The sequence below is a fragment of the Mustela lutreola genome, chromosome 6 (genome assembly GCF_030435805.1).
Source record: "Mustela lutreola isolate mMusLut2 chromosome 6, mMusLut2.pri, whole genome shotgun sequence".
In the NCBI taxonomy this organism is placed as follows: Eukaryota; Metazoa; Chordata; class Mammalia; order Carnivora; family Mustelidae; genus Mustela; species Mustela lutreola.
Genome location: NC_081295.1, coordinates 86,098,295 through 86,119,440, shown reverse-complemented (window position 1 = coordinate 86,119,440; position 21,146 = coordinate 86,098,295). Strand labels below are relative to the sequence as shown.

At 41.5% G+C, this 21,146-nt stretch overlaps 1 protein-coding gene across 1 annotated transcript in view; it reads left to right on the top strand.

Annotated features, from left to right (window-relative positions):
* The first annotated feature begins 7,351 nt into the window (after positions 1 to 7,351).
* Positions 7,352 to 21,146, top strand: part of BTBD9 (BTB domain containing 9) — a 417,303-nt gene continuing 403,508 nt past the window's right edge. The window contains exon 1 of the mRNA XM_059177843.1: positions 7,352 to 7,507. The gene's annotated coding sequence lies outside the window, so the exon portion shown is untranslated. The remainder of the gene's footprint in view (positions 7,508 to 21,146) is intronic.

The window sequence follows — 21,146 nt, the reverse complement described above, 5'->3', positions numbered from 1 at the left end:
TCCTCCATGTTATTCCTTATGCTCCACAAGTAAATGAAACTATATAATTGACCTTCTCTGCTTGACTTATTTCACTCAGCATAATCTCCTTCAGTCCCGTCCATGTTGATACAAAAGTTGGGTATTCATCCTTTCTGATGGAGGCGTAATATCCCATTGTATATATGAACCATATCTTCTTTATCCATTCGTCTGTTGAAGGGCATCCTGGCTCTTTCCACAGTTTGACCATTGTGAGCATTGCTGCTGTGAACACTGGGGTGCATAAAGCCCTTCTTTCCACTACATCTGTATCTTTGGGGTAATACCCAGTAGTGCAATTGCAGCGTCATAGGGTAGCTCTATTTTTAATTTAAGGAATCTCCACACCGTTTTCCAAAGTGGCTGCACCAACTTGGATTCCCAACAACACCTTCTTATCAGCATGGAAGAAATGTTGAAATTTCAACTCCTGCTTGAAGTAAGGGCAAGTGGCTACACATAAGGTAGTCATCATTACATGGTTATCATTCATTTCCCTAGCTTTTTCCACAATCAACTTTTTGCACAATTGGCCAGTGCAATTGAACACAGAATGCAGAAAATTCTAAGTAAGTCCAAGCAAGAGAAAAACCCAGATTTAAGTAGGTTAGGATCAGGGAACAAATTAGAATGTAAATATGCAGACCACAGGTTCCTATTCAGGCACTAAAACTGACCTAAGCTTGAATCATAGCTTCCTGATTGATGGCCAAAGTGTAAAGGGAAACACATTCAGTTACATAATCTGCTTGTCTGTATGGAAGACATTTTCAGTTATTCAAGGGTAGCTAAGCATTTCATGACACTTGGCTTGAAAAGAAAATTCTCTCATGGGATTTTCCATGGGAGACATAAAATGACCAAATGTACAGTAGCTCTACAATAAATGCACTAGTGGGCTCTGTGGAGCAGTCTCTTCTAGAATCCCTTAATGTGTGCCAAAGACACAATATTCAAAAGACAAGTCAGTAAACTTCTCCTGGAAGAGGGTAAGAAAGGGCTGTGTGTGTATGAGCTCAGGATAATATGATCAGGTATGTAGTTTTCTGAGGCACCAGGTAATATTCTGTGGTTGAGTAATGGCAAATTCATATTGTTTAGAATTCAGTAATCCAATTAGCAGATGGTAGGTGGTTGAGTCTTTTGTGAAGAATGAGTCATCCCATAGAGATTCTCACCTAGATAGGAACATTTCTCTCTACATGGTGGTGAACAGAGGGAGAACCTGGTGGGAATCCAGGATTTTCCTTTAAAAACAACTCTTCAGGGGCACCTGGGTGGCTCAGTGGGTTAAAACCTTTACCTTCGGCTCAGGTCATGATCTCAGGGTCCTAGGATGGAGCCCTGCATCGGGCTCTCTGCTCAGCAGGGAGCCTGCTTCCTCCTCTCTCTCTGCCTGCTTCTCTGCCTACTTGTGATCTTTGTCTGTCAAATAAATAAATAATATCTTTTTTAAAAAAGGAAAAAAATAAAAACAACTCTTCAAAAATAAGAAAAATTAGGGGCACCTGTGTGGCTTAGTCAGTTAAGTTCTCACTCTTGATTTCAGGTCAGGCCATAATCTCAGGGTCGTGAGATTGAGCCATTCATGGGGCTCCTCACTCAGCAGGGACTCTGCTGGTCCCTATCTCTCTGCTCCTCCTTGCTCTCTCTCTCTCAAAGAAATAAATTTTAAAAAAATAAGAAAATGAGTAAGTGTTCAAGTCCATAAAGTTCTATCTGACAGAGCAGAAAGTCTGCAAACTCACATACAAGTCTGTTTTTTGTGTGTTTTCTTTGTTTTATTTTTACAAAGTTAACTAGGTAACTAATACATTAACTAACATGTTAGTTACCAATATATAGAGATAATAGATTTCAAATCTGACAACCCTGGATGCTGGTCCCACCCCTTGGCAACAATCTGTTGGGATGAGTGTAGAGCATTTAGGTGTTTGAATGCCCTGTTGGAAAATGGAGATTTGAACTAAAAAATTTCCAAAGAAGAAATGTCAGCTGTTCACTAAAAAGTTTTCAAAGAAGAAATTATCAGTTGTTCACTTTGGCTATAGAAAAAGTCTGCATAACGCTCCCATGAAATGTATGGCTTTTAGTAAAGTGACTGGCCAGTAAATCTGCCTGAAAGAATTACTTGCAAAACAAACCTTAATTTTTTAAAAAAGATTTTATTTATTTTTTCGACAGAGAGAGAAACAGTGGGAGAGGGAATACAAGCAGGGGGAGTGGCAGAGGAAGAAGCAGGCTTCTCACTGAGCAGGGAGCCTGATGCCGCGCTTGACCCAGGACTTTGGGATCCTGACCTGAGCTGAAGGCAGATGCTTAACCGCTGAGCTACCCAGCTACCCAAACATACCTTTAAATAAAGAAATGAATCTGGTATTTAGTTATTGAATTTAAGCCAATTAAACTTGAGAAAGAAATAATTATTTTAATTTTAGAACAGGTGATCTTTATCCACTCTTTCAGCCAATGATAAAACACAGAAACAACTGCACATTAAATTTCATCATAATAAAATATCAGCATTAAAGATTATCGACTTTCTATCTCTAAAGCAAGCTAGCATATGTCAAAATAATCCAAAAGTGGTTTCAAATAATTTAGATACAGATTAAAAACAAAGAGGGCCACAACTTGCTTCTTTTATGCTACTTGAAATACATTCTGATCTGTCTGGACACAAATTCTAGTGATCCAGGCTTTCAAAAAATGCAGAAGTCCTGGTTTTCTAAGAACTAGGAATCCATATTGAACTCATAGAATTTAATTGGAAACTAGTTCTTATCCACAGAGTAAAGCCTGAGAAATCACTGGAAGCTGCAAACATTCTTTTATTTGCTTTTTCTAATTGTAAATGTATCCTGTCAAAATTTAGAAAACAAAGAAGAATTTAGATTATTTTTCCCCCAACTTTTTATTTTGAAAAATTTCAAACCAACAAAATACAGATATGCAGGCCAAGGGTGCTGCCAGTTACCAATTCTGAGCCACATTTTACTTGGAGCTCCTTGGCAGTCAAAGTGAAAGGAAAAAAACACCTGTTATATAATTCACATTGCCTATAAGGAGAAAACATATCAGTTACTCAACAGTAGCCAAGTGTTTCATGACATTTGGTCTGAGAAAAAATTCTCTTGTGTTCATTTAATAAGGACTATGAAGCAGTATCACACACAACAGCCCTACTGTAAGTGCACTGATAAGTTCTGGAAACCATGGTCGTCTAGAATCCCTCAATGTTAGCAGAAGGTGCCTGGTATGGTTGAACCCTGGCCCCAGCAGTTACTGTGTGACCTTGGATAAAGTGCTTAAAATTTCTATGCCTGATTTATAAAAGTATTGTGATTAAACCACATACCTCAAAGAGTTGTTATGAGGCTTAGATGAGTTACTGCCTATTATGTACCTAAAACAGGACCTGGCACATAGTAAGCATCATCATTATTATAGTAAATGTTAAAATGAAGGTGTGCACATGATATAATACTACAGAGCAAAGGCACTTAAACTAAGGAAAGGAGGATGCCTGAGCTGGGTCCAAATCTTAAGTCTATTACTTAACTGTTGTCAGTATGACCTTGACCAGATTACTTCAACTCTGTGTTCTCACCTGCTAAAACAGAGATAAAATGCCAGCTGTTAATACAAAAAGCTGATGTCTTCAAAATTAAATGAGATAATATCTGAGAATCAGATGAGCCAATGTAATAGAGTGTGGTATGTATAACAAATAGATGTTTCCTCTTGGAGCTGGTGGAATAAATAAATTCCTCTTGCATGCAACTGGTACATATGCCCATTTTCCCCAGTTCAACAGTTTAGAAGTAGATCTACATAAATAATCTTCCAGATCACAACAAAACTATCTAGAAGGAATGTTAAATGATTGGCACTTAGTACAACTCTCATTTTTTAAATTATCAGGGGAAATGTCATTGGTACAGTTATGTCCATTTTTGAAGCACATTATGCCTACCTGAGAGAGTAGGTAAATATCTTGGTTTCCATTGGACAAAGTTGTTTGCTCCCGTGTCACTTTATACATCCCTTATTTCACTTCATACAAATTTCTACTATAGCATGTAGTATACTATGTTACAGTTAATAGTTCATTCAATTTGTACCTTGCTTTGCTTAAAAAAGAACTATGGCAATGAGTTACACGCTTATGTGTTTATCTCCCTTCCTAAATTTTAAGCTTCTCAGATAAATGTGTCAGATCCACAGTATGTGGATAGAAGCTGGCATATAATATACTAACTAACTCTCAATGTTTGGTGAAATAACCTGAGTAGGATTTTAAGTGTGCTGTTATAAGCAAATGGGCCTAAAAGAAAGTTGGGATTACCTAGGAATTTATGTGCAAATCATAGACTCAGCCTGATCTCTCCTTGGGTACATGAGAAAAACCAAAGCCTGGAAGACTTAAAGTGATTTTCCCAAAGTTACCTAGCTAGTTAATTGCCAGAACCAAGACTAGAGTTTCAAAATTCCATCAACCATACCAGAATCCAATCCACTATATTGACCTGCCTTTCAGACCCCACTAATTTGATGTCTATATCCACTACCTCACTTAAACCATTATTATTGATCACCAACCACTTTTGTGTTCTTAAATCCAGTCATTGCTTTTCAGTCCTCGATATACTTGACCTACTTGCGATCTCTGACTCTGCTGAACCCTGTCTCCATCTTAGAATTCTTTCCAACCTTGGCTTTTGAGGCATTATGGCCTTGAGGTATTATGCAAGTTCCTCAGACTTTTTTGTGGGCTTCTGTTCATCTGCCACTGCTTTTTAGAGCTAGGGCTTCCTGGGACTCTATCCTTGGTCTTCTTTATTATTTCTTCTATATTTTCTCCCTGATTGAACTCATCCATACCTAGTACTTAAATTACTAATTAAAAGTTAATGTCCTCTAAAACTATTTTATTTTGACTCAACTTCTCATTCATAGATCTGTGTAATTCAACTGCTTGTTAGATATTTCCCTCTGGATGTGGAGGTTCCCTCCACCAAGTCACAGTCACAATGCTCAGTCTTTGAGAGAGCCTGAGAACCTACCTGCATGCTTCTCTTTCAAATAAAGGAGAATGTGGCAGAAGACCAGCTATCATCTTTACTATTGACTGTATGTTTCCTATTGCTATTGTAACAAATATCACAAACTTAGTAAACAACACAAATTTATTACCTCGCAGTCCTGGAGACTAGAAATCCTAAAATCAAGATATTGGCAGAGCTGCATTATCTCTGGAGGCTTTAAGGAAGACTCCATTTCCTTGCCTTTTCCAGCTTCCAGGAGTCTGCATTCCTCTGTTCCATTTTCAAGGCCAGCAGTGCAGATTCTTCAAATCTCTCTTTCTCCCTCACTTTTGTTTTCCCTGATTCAGACCTTTCTACTTCCAAGGCCAGCCAAATAACCTAAAATAATCTCTTCATTTTAATCCCATCTGCAAAGTCTCTTTTGCCATGTAAGAGAGGGAACACATTCATGAGATTCTGTAGATTAGGCCATGGACATCCTTGGGGGACCATTATTCTGTGTGGATGTTACCTGTGGGCAGAGTGCTTCCTAATACCAAATTATGAAATTAAATTCGTTTACTAACTTTGTGGTCCTAGACCAGGCACCCTGTTTCTGGAGAAGGAGAGAGTACCACCAAGGCAACTTCTTGAAGGCAATTTTCTTTTAAGAGAAAAGAATGGGGTGGGCTATATATGTCCAGTTTCTCCTTTTAAATTCACCAATCAGGAAGTCACTGCTTCAGGGAGTAGTGAGCTGGGGCAGGTGCAGTGAGAGGCCATGATTATTATATTAATGGCTATCACTCCAAATGGAAAGAAACATCATGAGCAGAGTCCAAATGGACTCCAGATTCCATTTGGAGTGACAGCCATTAATATAATACTCCTGGCCTCTCCCTGCAAGTGTCCCAGTGGAGATTGTTTTCCCAATAAGCAGATTTATATTTGAACTCATCACCATCTCATTCCACAAATCTGATCATCCTCCAAGACTCCCACCACCACTATCTTGTAATTTAGTACAGAAACTGGTGGATAGCCCAGACTCATCTTTCTTCCCATCTTGCTAAATGGCTCCACCATCTATTTCAGCATCCATACTAGAAACTTGTCCTTCTCACTTATCCCCCTCTCAGTCCCGTCAAATCTACCACCTTAACAGCGCTCATATTTATTCTTTCTTCTACATTTCCATTGCCAATACCTTTGTTAAGGCTCTTATCACTTCTTTTTTTTTTTTTTTAAAGATTTTATTTATTATTTATTTATTTGACAGAGAGAAATCACAAGTAGATGGAGAGGCAGGCAGAGAGAGAGAGAGGGAAGCAGGCTCCCTGCTGAGCAGAGAGCCCGATGCGGGGCTCGATCCCAGGACCCTGAGATCATGACCTGAGCCAAAGGCAGCGGCTTAACCCACTGAACCACCCAGGCACCCTAGGCTCTTATCACTTCTTAACTGGAGTGTAGCAATCACCTGTCTCCTGGTCTCAAGTCTTATTCTTCCTGTTCATTTTCACTTCCATACCTTGCTCATGAAACATCCTTCACCTAGAATTATGTCCTTTTTAGATAGTCTCAACCCCCCCCACACCCTGGTACAAACGTCAAGCAAAATTGCCTATCCAGCATCAGCCAGGATCAGACTTGAACCTAGGTTTCTCTGACTCCAAAGTCCCTGCTTTCTTCTGCTCTTGCTTGGCCGCCTTCTCCTATAATAAAAGTATTTTAAAGTCTAATGGGCTTTATACCCTACAAAGTAAGTTTGTATACAGTATTTCCTCTTAGCCTCACGATTCTGCCGGCAGGCAGGATGGGTACTGTTAGCCCCATTTATAAACTAAGTTAACGGGAATTCAAGGATTGGTCCATCACACCCTGCTGCTCGGTTAACGAGGGTCACTCAGCCGTCTTCCGTCAACCGCGCCCTCAGCTCCTTCTGGTTCCACTCCCTGTACAACCTTCCCGCACGGGATCCGCGCGGGTCTGGAAGAGGCCACTGCTCTCGCAACCACAGGAGCACTGGCAACTCGTGGCGGGGACCTTCCCATCTGCAGTGACGCGATCGGTGACGCCATACATTGACGTATGGTGACGTGACTTACCCGGAGCCAGGTGCCGGCAGGGCAGCCACACCCTGGAGCCCCCAGCTAAGGAGGGCGACGGGTCGGGCGGGTGGGGAAACGCCGCAAAACCCGCCAGGGGGCACCTCCGACCCTAAACCCTCAGATCCCGCCTCCCCGCCGCCGACCGGTTGCTAAGTGACGCCAGCGCGCAGAGGCGCGTGCGCGGCCACGGCCGTGTGCGTGAGAGCGGACGCGCGCCGCGGCGGCGGCGGCGGCGGCGGCGAGGACGGCGGCGACGGCGGCGGCCGAGGGGGCGGTGGCTACGAGGGGCGTGCGGAGCAGGCGGAAGAGGCGTCCGTACGGGCGGCTAGGTCGCAGAGGATCATCGTTGGGGTGAGTAGCCGGGGCCTCGGAGGGGAGGTGGGGCCTGGCCGCACCTGCTGCGCGGGCCCGGGGCGCGGGAACGCGCGCCCCCACTGTACCCGCGCGCGCCACTCCACGCCCCTGTGCCGCTTTTTCCGGGGGCGGGGAAGGAGCGGGGACGGGGGCTGGCGAGGGTCAGTTTCTGGGCGCGGGCGGTCCGGGAGCGGCCGCGAGGGACGGGTGAAGACAGTGTAGTCCCGGAAGGTGTAGTGGAAAGTAGGTGTCTGGGTGGCTTTGCCAGGCTCCCAAACAGAGGAGTCGGAATCTGGAGAAGCCCAGGTTCGCAGAGCAGTCTCGAAGCCTGCCTGAGACAGGGTTGACCCAGCGACCGAGAGGAGGCGGAACTGGGACGCGGGGTTGGGGTTCGGAAAGTTTGGCATGCTGGGGCCTTCCTCGCCCCTGCCCTGGCTGGGCTCCGAGGAGAAGCCGGTTGTTATGGAGAGAGTTGTGAATCAGTGCCGGCAAGCGGCGTCAGACACACCCACGACCCGGGGAAGGCGATCTGTCAGGACTGATAGGGGGCGGCCAACCTGTTGCCTCGAGTTTCCAACTTCGCCTGTATGTGCACGTGCCTAAGGCACGCATACAACTTTGCCCTAGGCATTCTGTCACATTGTTGCTAAGGATTTTGAGGCCGGGGACGGATATCCATCCTAAGTTCTCACTTCCTCGCAGACTCAAATCAGCTGTTTCATTTCTCAGACCCCTGTTGTTTTTTTGTCATCGTGAAGGCCAAGGAAGCAGGGAGGCACAGTTTTTTTGTCTTCCTTAAAAGTAGTACAGACTTGCTAGTTACTAGGTAGAAAATACAGATTCTGTTTAACGTGCGGGCTAGAAAATGGTGGTGGTAGAGCAAGCCTGAGGGTAAGGTGCAGCAAATCAACGGGGACAAGTACACTCTGTGCAATGGATCCCCTTGTGAGTCAGTGTGTGGCGGCTGTAGTTACTATCCTTGGGAAAAAGAGCATTGGAGGTACAGAAGAAGTTATTATTTCCCGACTTTTTTTTTTTTTTTTTTTTTTTTTTATTTTTTTTTTTTTATTTATTTATTTGTCAGAGATAGAGCGCGAGCGAAAGCGAGCACAGGCAGACAGAGTGGAAGGCAGAGTCAGAGGGAGAAGCAGGCTCCCCATGGAGCAAGGAGCCCGATGTGGGACTCGATCCCAGGACGCTGGGATCATGACCTGAGCCGAAGGCAGCGGCTTAACCCACTGAGCCACTCAGGCGCCCTTATTTCCCGACTTTTGATTAAGGCAATGCCTAGAACTGGTACAGAGACTATCCTGAAATTTAATCGTGATCTGTGCAAGAAAATTAAAGAAATTAATTTGTGAGTTTTGGTTCAGCTCTAAAATTTTGTGGTTCAGTTTCCTAACAGAGGATCTGTAAAGTGTGCTGCCTGAGGTGCTTACATGTTGGAACCAATAATCCTGCTCTGTAGCACATAGAGTACTGAAAATTTAGTGTCTCTTGTTCTCTGGACAGTACCCGTTTTTAGGACAGGTATTATGTCATTTTTATTCATGGCTATCTCTTAAGCATCTACAGAAGTTTGCTGCAGAGTAGGCACACAATAGGTATTTTTTAATATATTGCATTGTGAGTGTTTATTAATGTACAGCAAACATTTAATTTAGTTCATCAAGTAGCTAATACATGTGCCCCCCTAACCTATACCATGTAACATGTGGGAGGAGGGTTGTAGATACAAATGATGTAGAAGACCTGTTTTTTGTTTTGTTTTGTTTTGTTTTTAAGAGCATATGTATGTCAAATCATGAAACCAAATGAGGCAGTATGTATCCAAGTGCTGTGGGAGGAGCTGTACTTAAGTGCAGGAGAAATTTAGAAAAGTTAAGGCTTGTGGTGGGCTGAGTTAGCGAACTCTTTGGAAGAGGTAAGATTTGATCCGGTCTTTGAAAGAGCTATAAAATTTGAATGAGAGAAAAGAAATCACGTGTTGTGTTGAGAAGATCGTGTGAGTGTTTTTGATGGGGTATATATAGAGGAGACAGACCTTCAGGGCCTGTCCAGTGAATGGAGTAGGAAACCTCTGATAGGGAGATACTGGAGAGAGAAGGTTTAGTAGGTTGGGAAGGGAAAGTGTTAAGACGAAGGCAGGCTTATCAGGATCCCACTGATAACCAGGATAAGGCCAGCTTTTTGGATGGCATGAGAGTTGTGTTAAAATAGTCTTAGACAAGAATACGTGTTATCCTTACTTAAACTTAGGGAATATTATGGTTGAACCAGGATCAGGTTGTTGTATACTTCTTTTTTTTTTTTTTTTTTAAGATTTTATTTATTTATTTGACAGACAGAGAGCACAAGTAGGCAGAGAGGCAGGCAGAGAGAGAGGAGGAAGCAGGCTCCCCGCTGAGCAGAGAGCCCGATGCGGGGCTTGATCCCAGGACACTGGGATCATGACCGGAGCCGAAGGCAGAGGCTTTAACCCACTGAGCCATGTAGGCGCCCCTATACTTCTGATTTCAGTTAGTAATTTGAATAAATGCCTCGCTAATGTGAATGTATCTTATGTATTTAGCCAGCAGTGCATGTCCCCATTTCTAAAATTTGCCTGATGTGCTTGGGCCTCTCCATTGGAAATCTGAAATGATGTACCCAAAACAATTATCCAGCCACTCTCGGTGACACAGATTTGCTTGGGATTATCTCTTAACAGTGGTCTGTGAGGATTGTAGTTACTGCTGATCCTGTAATATATACAAAGAATGTTTGCTGGGAAAGGAGTCTGTTTGAAGAAGGATGCTAAAAAATATTGACAGAAAGATTTGAGAAAATTAAAAATGTTGCCGTTGAGTATTGAACCTTTAGTCTTTATAATACCTTTTGTTGTTATGTGGAAATTCTTTTGAGTGGTGCATAAACCTGAAGTTGAATTGCTAACCTACCCTGTGTAAAGTTGCAACACCAAATGTTGCATTATTTAACAACTCAGCAAATATTTATTGGGTGCTGGCTATGGCTAGTACTGTGGTGGGTGCGGGGAACACAAACAACAAGACACAGTCTACCCTCCGAGATACTAAGTGTTCGTCAGACTAGATTAACCCCTAAATGTGGTGTGTTATAAGAGTTAATCACTTTGGAATAAGTAAAATGCTGAGGCCATTGACGACTTTCGCTGGGGAAAAATTGATAGAGTCAGGGAAAGCTTTAAAGAGAAGAGGATAGAACTTATTAGCCCTGCAAGTTAAGTAGAATTTTGCACACGTAAAAGGGAAAACAGGCATTCCAAGCAGAGGGGAGAGCATAAGCAAGGTTGCCAAAGATTAAAAATAATAGGATTTTCAGAAAACCTTGAGTTGTTTCTTGATGAGACAAGAAAGGTATATTTGGAGCCAGATTATGAAGGGGGTTTCCATTCCATTCTAAAAAGCCTAGACTTTCTTCCCTCCAGTGTCACCCCCATGTTGGTGATGGAGGGCCTTAGAAAGTGGACTAATCAGATCACAAAGTTAACTCACAGTTCCTGTGCAGAATTGCGTTAGTGTGGAGAGCCAAGGAGACCAGTTAGAATGTAGATAAAAGATGCTGGGAGCAGGGGAACCTGGGTGGCTCAGTGGGTTGAACCTCTGCCTTCAGCAGGTCATGATCTCAGGGTCCTGGAATCGAGCCCCGCATCTGGCTCTCTGCTCAGCAGGGAGCTTGCTTTCTTGCTTTCTCCTCTCCTCTTCCTGCCTCTCTGTCTACTTGTGATCTCTATCAAATAAATAAATAAAATCTTTAAAAAAAAAAAAAGATGCTGGGAGCATGAAAAGGGAGAGTGGGAATGGGTGGACTGTAGAGGTATTTTAGATGTTAAAATCTTTTTCTTTTTTTTAAGATTTTATTTATTTATTTGACAGATCACAAGTGGGCAGAAAGGCAGGCAGAGAGGGAGAGAGGAGGAAGCAGGCTCGCCACTGAGCAGAGAGCCCGATATGGGGCTCGATTCCAGGACTCTGAGATCAAGACCTGAGCTGAAGGCAGAAGCTTTAATGAACTGAGCCACCCAAGCGCACCTAGATGTTAAAAAAATTTTTTTTTTTAAAGATTTATTTATTTATTTATTTGACAGACAGAGATCGCAAGTAGGCGGAGAGGCAGGCAGAGAGAAAGATTGGAGGTAGAAGGCTCCCCGCTGAGCCCCATGCGGGTCTCGATCCCAGGACCCTGAGATCATGACCTGAGCCGAAGACAGAGGCTTTAACCCACTGAGCCACCCAGGCGCACCACATGTTAAAATCTTTAAATGTTATGACCAGCTAGAGGTGAGGGAGTGAGACGTCAAAGGTGTGTATGGCTTGAATAGCTGGTGATTTATGAGGACATTAGATTAGATAACACAGGAGGAAGAACAGATATGCAATGGAGAGAGGAAATGATGGCATGTTAATTAGCAGGTCCCTGTGTGGAGTTTAGAGAGCCAATAGTGATTGGGATTTCTACTCCAGAGTTGATGAGACAGTTTAGGAATAATTGTGACAATCTCCAAGGCTAAGGAAATAGTACTTTTCTAGGAGTGAGTATAGTAGTTAACTCTGTGGACTTTGGAGTTCAGAAAACCTGAGGTCAGATCTGTTTCACTTATTGGTTGGATTGGGCAACTAGGGGCAAGTTATTTAACATTTCTAAGCCTTAATTTCTTCCAAAAAGTGGGATCAATAATACCTTAAAGAATCATTGTGGAGGGGCGCCTGGGTGGCTCAGTGGGTTAAGCTGCTGCCTTCGGCTCAGGTCATGATCTCGGGGTCCTGGGATCGAGTCCCGCGTCGGGCTCTCTGCTCAGCGGGGGGCCTGCTTCCCTCTCTCTCTCTCTCTGCCTGCCTCTCCATCTACTTGTGATTTCTGTCAAATAAATAAATAAAATCTTTAAAAAAAAAAAAAAAGAATCATTGTGGAGATTAAATAAGATAGTATATGCACAATGATTGGCACAGTACCTATCTTATAAATGCTTAATAAATGATAGGTGTTGCTATTAGTAGTGGTAGTTATAGTTAGCATTGTAGAGGTAGTAGAAGAAGATACAACTACCCCAATATTAGAGAATGAGAACTGAAATTACAAGGAGTGGAACTTCTGGACATCAACACTTAGATCAAACTTTGACTGGTCCTCAGACTTCAGGAGAAATACAGGAGGCCTTGATAAAATGCAGATTACTGGACCCCACGCCCATAGTTCCTGATTGAGTAGATCTTAGTGGGGTGGAGAATTTGTATTTTTAACACGTTCTCAGGTGATCCTGATGCTGGTATTCCCATGACCGCACTTTGAGAACTACTGACTTGAAGACTGGGTGAAAGGAGAGAAACCAGCACTGAGACTAACAAAGAGATTGAGGTGAATGGAGAACTAGGAGAGAGTTCAGAGAAGGTTAGGGAGGTAGCAGTCTGAAGACTCTGTAGATCCACCAGTGTTCTTTCCAGGTCCATAGGCCTCATCACATTCCTATTTCTGTCTTCCCCAGAATTTGGCATAATGCTTGGCACATAGCATTGCTTGAATGAACCTTGGAAGCCCCTTAATACTGTCCATATTTATGAGTGCACATACTTCACACACAGATTTCATTCATCCTCTTATATCTATGCTGAGTCATAGAGAAGATACCGTTTCTAATTTTACACACACACACACACACACATGAAATAACTACAGAAAATTTCTTTCAAATAACTGATGCATTAGCTATGTGCTGTGATTTCGTGTTAGATGTCCTAACCCCACCCCTGTCATTTTTAATGTCACAATCTAGTTTGCAGAATACTTGTCAGTAACAAGTGTCAGGATTACACTCAGTGTCTTGTATGAGGCACTTTGCAGGTTTATATGATAAGCAAATAATATACTCCCTGTACCTTGGAAGTTTATGATAGGTTGGTCAAAAGAAAGAAGCAGGAGGAGATATGATCACAGAAATGTGGATCAAGAGGAAACTGAATATGAAGACTCATATCTTGTTTGCTGATATACTTTGGGTCTTACGTGTCTCACATTTTGGCATATGGAGCAAGTGTTAATTCTCGTCCCTGACAGTAATTCGTAAGAGAGTTCCATGGTATAAGGAAATTAAACACTAGTTGTGTAAATAGTACAAGCACATAGTAAAGAGATTTCAGGAGGTAAGTTGTAGTTTAATGATGAACTAGTTAGCTATTCACCATGCTTTCTGGGCTCTTGGTCTCTCTCATTTATAATAGTCAACATTTGTTAAGTAATTACCATGTGCCAGAAACTGTGTCAAGTGCTGGCCATAGAGAACTAATTGCTCTGAGCATCTATCTAACCCTGGCTTTAGTTGTGTAAATGAGTGTGAATCAGTGTGCATACATGTTGTCAGGGGAAGATATGATACCTGCATTTTATAATGTTAAGAATATATTGATATGAGCAGACCTCAAGGACTTGAAGTTAAATTCATTCAGCCTTATGTATGCAAGGAGCCATGAAAAAAATATAAAAATAAATAAAAATTTTTGAAGATTTATTTATTTGAGCAAAAGAGAGCATGAGCAGGAGGGCCAGAAGGAGAGAGAGAGCGAAAAAGAAAGAGAGAGAAAGAAAGGGAGAAACTCAAGCAGACTACCGAGCATGGAGCCTGGCAATGGCGTCCTATCCCAGGACCCTGAGATCATGACCTGAGCCAAAACCAAGAGTGGGATGTTAACCAACTGTGCTGCCCAGGCACCCCAATAAACAAGAAGTTTTAAGCAATCAAAGAATATATACTTGGTAGAGGAGAAAAAATGTATTTACAGTACTATATAGAATATGATAAATGCTGTATAAAGATTGGTCACAGAGTAGGTTCTCCAGTGCTTGTTGAGTGCTTGAATGTTAAGTTTTGATATCAGTTCATGCATGAATATTCCAGAAATTATAATGTCACAAATCCATATTAATTTCTTGGACTGCCTTTTACATCTTTATAGGATACCAAAAAATATCGACCAGTCTATGTCCTTGTTTTCTTAGTTTGGGAAGTGTACTTATAATACACGTAAGCAGAAACATTATTAACAACTAGCTATTGTTTGTCAAGTCACCGTATTATGCTAGGTTCTTTCTATATGTCATTTAATCCTTATAATAACAGGTTTGTAAGTTGAGTGTTATCTCCATTTTACTAATAAAGCAACTGAGACACAAAATGGGGAGAAAAGTTTGCCCGCCATTTGTGGCTAGTGTCATGGGACAAGGCTTCAGCCCCAGGCCTGGACTCCAGAGCCAATGCTCTTCATGTCACCTACTGGTGTCAGCATGGGGCCCTAGCATGCAAATGTCCATATGGAGAAATCCCATCTTGTTTTTGCTGACTTGGGGAACTTTATTGGAGGAAGTTAGAATTTTAATAATTGCCTCAATAATTGAAGACAATTTAATAATATTTTTGGGTTAGAGGGAAAAAGGAGGTAGACATTTAAAAGACCTAATGATGTCTTTTGTGAAGACATGGTTTTATTTGACCATTTATTTATTTTTTAGTTGACTGACAAGAGATTTTACATAAACATCAGATTTTCTACTTTTCTATATATAGGTGCAAAAGTCTTCAATAGGAGGAACTGTACTTTTCCAAGCTAATGACATTTAAAGTAAATTCAGAACTCCTTTTTTGTCACTTAATGAAAAATATCTTGCTCGTCATCCTAAACAGTGTATACTTCTCTCCCTTCTCTCTACACCACTTATTCCTTCTACCCACCCACGTGTTCGTTTTTTAATCTATTTACAAGTTAAATAGTTATCTGTATATTTTATTTGACCCTTTTGGGTCCTAGCTTTTAATAGTCCTGAAATTACAACTGTAAGCATCTTTGTAAAGCAGACTGAATTCTGTCTAATTTCCCCAATTAATACACAAATGGATAAATATTAAACCCAGTATTATCTATTGCCATGTAACAAATTACCCCCCCCCCCCAAATTAGCAGCCTAAAACAGCAAACTTTTTTTTTTAGAAGAAAGGGAAACAGAGAGAGAGGTGGAGAGGGAAGGGACAGAGGGAGCGAGAGAATCTTAAGCAGGTCTGTACCCAGCTCAAAGCCTGATGGGGAGCTCTATTTCACAACCCTGAGATCATGACCTGAACTGAAATCAAGAGTTGGAGGCCCAACTGACTGAGCCACCCAGGAGCCCCCCAAAATTTCTTATCTAATGATTTCTGTGGGTTGGGAATTCATCTGCAGCTTATTTGGATGGTTTTGGCTCAGAGTCTCTGATGAATTGCCCTCCCCTGTTGACCAGGACTGCTGTAGTTGTCCATAGGCTTGTTGGGCCTGTGGGGTCTGTTTCCAAGATGGCTGCCTCACATGGCTGTTGGCGTAAGCCTTAGATCTTTTATTGGACTGTTTGAGTATCCTCACAACATGTCAGCTGGCTTCACCCAGAGCAATTGATGCAAGAGGAAGGAAGATACCACATGCCTTATATGGCCTGTTTTGAAAACCCACACTGCCCCTTCTGCTCTGTTCCATTTTTTACAAACAAGTCATTAAAACCAGCACACACTCAAAGGAAGGCAATTAGGCTTCACTTTTTTTTGGGGGGGTGGGTGGGTAAAGAATTTGTAGGTTTATTTTAAAACACCATAGATCCTTTGTCTTATGAAGCTATTTCCTCAGCTGAAATTGTCTGTTTTTTTAAAAGATTTTACTTATTTATTTATTTGACAGCAAGAGAGTGTGCAAGAGTGGAGTGAGGGGCAGAAGGAGAGGGAGAAGCAGACTCCCTGCTGAGCAGGTACCACCCCCCCCCCCTCCAATGTGGGGCTCCAACCCAGTACTCTGATACCATGACCTGAGACAAAGGCAGATGCTTTACTGATTGAGCTACCCAGGTGCCCCTGATTGTCTCTATTGTCACCGTGTGGTAATGTAGTAATTTTTCTGACTTGTGTATTAACAGTATGTTCTGGAAATGTTCTGAAGTCAAGGTAGTGTTTTTTAAAATCTAAAGCCGGTCTTCACAGATTATAGATTTGTTGTGATTTCTTGAAGTTTTGTATGTATTTCATTAGCTGCAGTTCCAATACTTCTGGAAAGCTTTCATTTTTATTCTATTTTATTACATTTATTTTTCTATCATTTCATTTACACTATTTAATGATTTTCATGATTAATCTTCAGAATCAAACATTTTAAGGCAAATTGATTTACCTTCCAAACTTTTAAAATATTTTATTTATTTATTTATTTATTTATTTATTTATTTGAAACACAGAGAGAGACAGAGAGATCACAAGTGGGCAGAGAGGCAGGCAGAGAGAGAGGGAGAAGCAGGCCCCCAGCCGAGCAGAGAGCCTGATGTGGGGCTCGATTCCAGGACCCTGAGATCATGACCTGAGCTGAAGGCAGAGCTTAACCCACTGAGCCACCCATACCTTCCAAACTTTTAGAAGAAAAATGCTTGCTTAACCTGTGATGGAAGGCAGACATTTCAGCTTCCACAAGGCACAGTGACTTTGGGTTTCATGGCTTGGATGAGGCTTTTAACTTTGTTCAAGTCCTTTGGGTATTTGAGAAATTCTTCTTGAGTAGGGTTCTTAAGTAGCTCCATTAGATTCCAAATCTCATTCTTTCGAAAGTGTATATAGAATATAGTTGGTTTAGGCAGAGAGTCTTTTTGAAACATCACAGTTAGGTCATATTTTGGAACTTTATTTCTTTAAAGATTTTTATTTATTTTAGAGAGAGATTAAGAGAGAGAGCATGAGCAGGGATGGGGCAGAGAGAGAGGGAGAGAGAGAGAGAATGTCAAGCAGACTCTGCACCGAGCATGGAGCCTGACTTGTGGCTCAGTCTCACAACCCTGAGATCACGACCTGAGCCAAAACCAAGGGTCAGAGGCTTACCCCTGAGCCACCCAGGCACCCCTGTTTCTTTAGATGTTAACAAGATCTAGATTTTACTGTCCCTACCCTAATAGGTATCAACTACCTTACTTTTTTCTTTTTATTTTGACCCAATTTTAGACAGAAAAGAATTCTCTTATAACCTTTACTACATTCCCCCAAATGTTAATGTTTTACCATATCTGTTTTATCCCTTCTCTCTCTCTCTCTCTCATACACACACACACACACACACACACACACACACACACACACTGTTCAAGAGTAAGCTGCAGAGCCTTATTTCCAATAGCTAAACTATGGAGGCAGCCCAGGTGCCCATCAATAGGTGAATGGATAAAGATGTGGTATATATTCAATGGAATATTCTTCAGCCATAAAAAGAATGAAATCTTGCCATTTGTGTCAACATGGAGGGATCTAGAAGATACAGTGCTAGATGAAAAAAATCAATCAGAGGAAGACAAATACCATGTGATTTCACTCACATATGGAATTTACGAAACAAAAGAAGTAACAAAAAGAACAAAAGAAATGAAAAAAAAAAAAGAGAGACAAAATACCAGACTCTTCATTACGGAGAACAAACTGATAGTTACGGGGTTGGGGGGAGGGCCGGGGGAGAGACGGGTGAAACAGGTAAAGGGGATTAAGATAAACTTACCTTGATGAGCACTGAATAATAAATATATGGAACTGTTGAATCATTAAACTGTACACCTGGAACTGATACAACTGTATGTTAAGTACAGTGGAATGAAAATTAAAAATCCCAGTGCTAGGTGTGCTCGCATCTGTCGGAATGTCATTGCTTCTAAACTCTCTCAGGGCTGTGTGTGTGGGTGTGTGCACCCACACACCTCTTTATCTAGTTTTGTGTATCTTCTACCTGTATTAAATCCATCCAAGTACTAACCAGGCCCGACCCTGCTTAGCTTCCGAGATCAGACGAGATCGGGCGCGTTCAGGGTGGTATGGCCGTAGACTACCTGTATTAAATCCAGAAGTTCACACTGACCCTTCCAATTCCCGTCCTATACCACAGGATTTCTTGCAGGCTTTCTTCTAACTGTTCCTCTTTTCATGTTTGTTACCTTCTCCTACAGTGAAAACCTGCCCCCCCCCCCGTTTTTGACCCTATATTTACTTATCTGTACATTCATGTACCTAGAAAGTAGGTTCAGAATTGCTAACCTAGTGTTTTTTTTTTTAACCTTTAGCCTGAAGGCATATTGTACAACCACTTTCAAAAGTTACATAGTTAAGTAGCTCCTTTAGTGTGAATATGTTACTCATTTGAAATAGAGTTTGGTTCATTTGATTCTCTGTATTTTAGGTCACCCTCTTGCCTCCCCATCTTTGTTGACTTCATTTACTGTCCTTTTTCAGCATGTGAAACATGAACTTGGGTGCAAAAGTCAAGAAGGCACTCTCAGAAAAGTGGCATCCCCATTTCTTCTGTCCTTTCCACCCTCTTTCTAACCACCGTCTACAATCTGTTCATTTTCTCTGTCTATTTTTACTGCGCTTCCTTTTGCACAAATGACCAGACACATGTGTATTTTCTTATTCCCCCATTTTTTTTTCTTACACAAAAGGTGCTGTAGACATTCTTTTGCATTTTACTTTTTACACTTAACATTGTATCCTGGAAACCACTCCATGTAAGTTCCTAGAACCTTTCTTGTTCTTTTTTACAATTGCATAAAATTCCTTTGTGAGAGGGTCATCTGCTTACTTCTATGGGGTTTCTCATATTTACCAAGTACTTTTAGAGTGCTTTCCTTTTGTTGCCTCATTCCATTCATGCTTCCCTCTACCTTTCCATTTAAGTTAGGTGCCTTTCTTAGGCTTCCTTAGTCATGCTTCCTAGCCATAGATTAATTTCTTACCAGATTGAACTTGCTTTTCTTCCCCCTCAATTCCTTGTCCTGATGAATGCTACATTATTCATCTAAGCTGAAAACCTGAGTGTTCTGAACTCCTTCTCTCTTGTACCCTCATATTCTGTCTTGTTCATAATCCCTCACACCCATTTTCTCCTTCCATTCTTACTGCTTTTACCTTCATGGAAGTCCTTCATTTCTTGCCTATATTATTGCATTAGAATCCTTAGCTATAGAGCAGTGGTTCAAGGACAGCATTAAAGTCACCTGGTAGTTTGTTCAAAATGGAAATTTGAGGACCTCACTTTAGACCTTCTGAACCAGAAACTCTGGGGATGGGACTTGGCAGTCTGTGTTTTACCATTACCTTTAGGTGGTTCTGATAGAACTAAACTTTGGGGACCATGGACAGAGTGTTAGCAAAATTGCAGGAGATTAAAAAAAAAAAAAGATTATTGGGGTACCTGAGTGGCTCAGTGTGTTGAAGCCTCTGCCTTCAGCTCGGGTCATGATCCCGGGTCCTGGGATCGAGCCCCGCACTGGGCTCTCTGCTCAGCGGGGAGCCTGCTTCCTCCTCTCTCTGCCTGCCTCTCTGCCTACTTGTGATCTCTGTCAAATAATTAAAAAAAAAAAAGATTATTTATTTATTTGAGAGAGAGTGAGTGAGCAAAGAGAGAGAGCATTAGATGGGGGAGGAGCAGAGAGAGAGGGAGAAGCAGATTCTCCACTGAGCAGGGAGCCTGATGTGGGGCTTGATCCCAGGATTCGGGATCATGACCTGAGTCCAAGGCAGATGTTTAGCCAACTGAGCTACCCAGGTGCCCCATATAAGGAGCTTTTAAAGACATTAGTAGATACCAAAAATGGAGAAAGAAGTGAACAAGCTGTGAAAAATGGAAACACTTGAACTGAGCTGACCAAGGCACAAGGAACCTCCAAAAAAAAGAAAAAGAAAACTTGTTTGTCTCCCCCCTCGCTTTCCTTTTTGTCCCATAGGACACATAGCCCGAGATTCTAGAACTCACACTGGTGCTTTCCTTGCCTGAGTTCCAGCTTGCATAGAAAATGTCTGTATCTTTTAAAACTTTTGTTTCTGGTGTCCAACTATACACATACAGAAAAGTACATGGAACATATATGCTGAACTTAATAAATTATTTTAAAGTAACAACCGGTATATTTCCACTTGGTTAAGAAATAAAACTCTGCGGGTCCCTAGGCCCCTTCCCAATCTCAGCCCCTCTCCTAAAAGTAAACACTGTCCTGACTGTTATCTTACTTCCTTACTCTTTTTTTTTTTTCAATGTTTTATCCCCTAAGTATACCCATTAAACAGTTAGAGGTTACTTATCCTATTTTGGAACCTTATATAAAATCATATGTATGTATTCTTTATGTTGGGATTGTTTAATACTACATTTTGAGATTTATTCATCTTATTGCATACAGCTGATTTTTCATTTTCACTGCTGCATAGTATTCTATTTCAGGACTCTACAATTTATCCTTTCCATTTTTGATGGACATTTTGGTTGTTTCTAGGGCCTTTCCTGTTTTAGCTAGGATATTCTTATACATGCTCATGAACATATCTTACCTTAGCATATAATAGAGTAGTATTACTGTGTTATAATGTATGCAGATCTTCAATATCAATAGATAAAAGCATACTTTTCTAAAGTGGTTAAACCATTTAAATATTTCTATTTATTTTTGAGCTTTGTATTTTCAGTATGAGGCTCACTTATATCAAGTCAGCTAATACTCACTCTGTAGTTTTCAGTACCTTCCTGAAGTCCTAGAGATGGAGAAGGTAGCTTAATGAGGAAATCCCCTTTGTAACAAATCAACTCCTTATCTT